The sequence below is a fragment of the Octopus sinensis genome, linkage group LG3 (genome assembly GCF_006345805.1).
Source record: "Octopus sinensis linkage group LG3, ASM634580v1, whole genome shotgun sequence".
NCBI classification, from domain to species: Eukaryota; Metazoa; Mollusca; class Cephalopoda; order Octopoda; family Octopodidae; genus Octopus; species Octopus sinensis.
This window is the reverse complement of record NC_042999.1, coordinates 81,420,632-81,423,746: the sequence shown is the minus strand read 5'-3', so window position 1 is coordinate 81,423,746 and position 3,115 is coordinate 81,420,632. Positions and strand designations below refer to the sequence as shown.

The 3,115-nt window shown below is 36.5% G+C and overlaps 1 pseudogene; it reads right to left on the bottom strand.

Moving 5' to 3' along the window:
- Positions 1–2,691, bottom strand: part of LOC115209494 — a 2,901-nt pseudogene extending 210 nt beyond the window's left edge.
- Positions 2,692–3,115: the final 424 nt, after the last annotated feature.

Sequence of the window (3,115 nt, the reverse complement as noted above, 5' to 3'; positions counted from 1 at the left end):
ATTTTGATAGTGATGGTGATGATAATAATAATAATGGAAAATCATCATCATTATCATATCAACACCACCGTTAATACCGCCACAAAAGCCAATACCATGCCGTTGCCGCAGGCGCCGACAAGCCCACCAACAACTCACCTAGCAACATTACTGCTGCCACCGAAAAACTAACAAACGTCACCAATACCGACATGTCTTTCTACTCCCCAGCATAATTTTTCTCCTCTTTCTCATCGCCGTCGTCCTCCTCTTACTTTTCCGCATTTTCTATATCATCACTGTCGCAGCAATCACTAGCATGTTTTCTTCTTCTTCTTCTTCTTCTTCTTCTTCTTCTTCTTCTTCTTCTTCTTCTTCTTCTTCTTCCTCTTCTTCTTCTTCTTCTTCCTCTTCTTCTTCTTCTTCTTCTTCTACTTCTTGTTCCTTTTCTTCTTCTTCTTCTTCTCCTTCTTCTTCTTCTTCTTTTTCTTCTCTTTTTCTTCTTCTTCTTAGTATCTTTTCTTCTTCTTTTCTTCTTCTTCTTCTTTTTCTTCTTCTTCTTCTTCTTCTTCTTTTTTCTTCTTCTCCTCTTCTTCTTTCTTCTTCTTCTTCTTCTTTCCTCTTCTTTCTTCTTCCTCTCTTCTTCTTTCTTCTTCGTCTTCTTCTTCTTCTTATTTTTCTTTTCTTCTTTTTCTTCTTCTTCTTATTCTTTTTATTCTTCTTCTTCTTCTTCTTCTTATCTCTATTTTCTTTCTTCTTCTTCTACTTCTCCTTCCTTCTCTACTCTTCTAATTCTTGTTCCTTTTCTCTTCTACTTCTTGTTCCTTTTCTTCTTCTTGTTCTTGTTCCTTTTCTTGTTCTTGTTCCTTTTCTTGTTCTTGTTCCCTTTCTTGTTGTTCTTCTTCTCCTTCTTTTTTCTTCCCCTCCTCCTTCTTCTTCTCCTCCTCCTCTTTGTTATTGTTGTTTTTCTACTCCTACTTCTTCTTCTTCTTCTTTTTGTTCTTGTTCTTGTTCTTCTTCTCCTTCTCCTCTTCCTCCTCCTTCTTCTCCTTCTCCTCCTCCTTCTCCTCCTCCAAAATATTTATCCAACAATATTCATTGAATTATTGCAATTTTTGTTACTAATTCTATTAATTTTACCGTTACGTGCAACACTTTTATCATCATTATCACCCGCATTTTATCCTTTTCATTACCGTCAGGCTTAAGTGCGATGTATGTATCATCCGAGTTACGGCTATCCCTCTCCCCCATCATTGTCATCAACATAGCCGTCACCATCATCACCAACATCGGCGTCACCGTCACCATTACCACCGGCACCATCACCAGTACCAACGTCGTCATTATCATCATCATTATCAACATCATCACCACCACCACCACCACCCCTATCATCATCATCATCATCATCATTTTCATCCTCATTATCATCATCGTCATCATCATCAACATCATTATCATCATTGTCATATTCGCTGTCGGCATCGTCGTCGTCGTTATCGTCATCATCATCATTATCATCCTCATCGTCGTCGGCGTCGTCATCATAATCGTTGTCATGGTTGTCGTCATCGTCATCACTACCACCACCATCATCATCATCATCTTTATCATTATCATCGTCATCGTTATAATCACCGTTATTCACGTCATAATCATCACCATCCCCGTCGTCGCCAACTTCATCATCGTCATCATCATGATTATTGTCATCTTCATCATCATCATCACCGTCGCTGTCGACATCGTAGTCGTCGTTATCGTCATCATCATCATTATCATCCTCATCGTCGTCCTCATCATCATCATCCCTGTCATCGTTGTCGTCATCGTCATCATCACCATCATAATTATCGTCATCATCATCATTATCATAACCATCATCATCGTCATCATCATTATCATCGTTGTCGTCGTCATCATCCTCATCCACGTCTTCGTCATCATCATCATCATCATCATCATCATTCAACCTCTTGTTAATCGTTATTGTGCGTGCTATTAATATCTATAGAGTTTTGTCTTAATATACAGGACTTTGATGTAAATGTCGGCGCTTCTAGTATTTGTAATTTGTTGTACTACAAATGATGCAGACGTTCTTTGTATTGATCTTTTTGTCGGGAGCTGGAACATGATCGACATGATGACGATCAGACCATAATTATGATGATGAAGATGATGATCATGATGATAATGTTGAATATGCTGCTGTGGAAGTGTAAGATGATGATGGGCATAACTCGTTGATAGTAAATGTCTTAATAATTATAACATTTACTATTACAGATTTAACATCACTATTGTCTTCGTCGTTGTTATCTTCAATGCCATTATTTTTTCGTAATCCACCTCCATCTCCTCCTTTCTCTTCCCCCTACTCTCACCTCAACACCCTTCCCCCATCCCCTTTTCTTACGTCAATCATTTTACAAATATCTTACAAGTTAATGAAGAAAGTGTATTAGCCATTTTTATAGATAAATAATTGTATTTGCTTCCCTATATATATTTGTTGGATATTTTTGTAGATATACCCTGGATATTTTATTCTAACTTTAGAAATTCCCTTCTTTATATCTTGAATGCATAACAACAGATATTTTCATAAATTTCCTCAAAGCATTACCACAATCAATATTTGGGCGGTTTTCATTCAACATACTGCAATACCGGACAAATTTCTGAACCGTATTCTAAGCGATGCATAGTTAATGGTTAGATGTTTCCTTCTCGTAGAACAAAAACTAAGCACAAGAATCAATGCCAGATAATCTAATAATTGTACTTTCATTTGTATACCGTGAAATTATTAACTAGTCTGCAATATTTTACACAGTAGTAGAGGTGAACGTCTACTAATATAAGCGATATAATCCGAATGAATTCTACGGGACAATTCACCGTCTACTTGCTAATATGATAGCTATGCACGAGTCAGAAGAAAGAGAACTTCTTATAACTTAACAACATTAGGGCATTTGAGTTGTCTTAAATGTTAGCTGATCAAAATTCTCGAATTACATCAGTCCTTCACAACATATTAAACTTCATTAAAACAAAAATTACGAAACTTTGTAATGTCTTATATAGTTAATAATGGCTATTATAGGTACTATTTTCAGTCAAATAT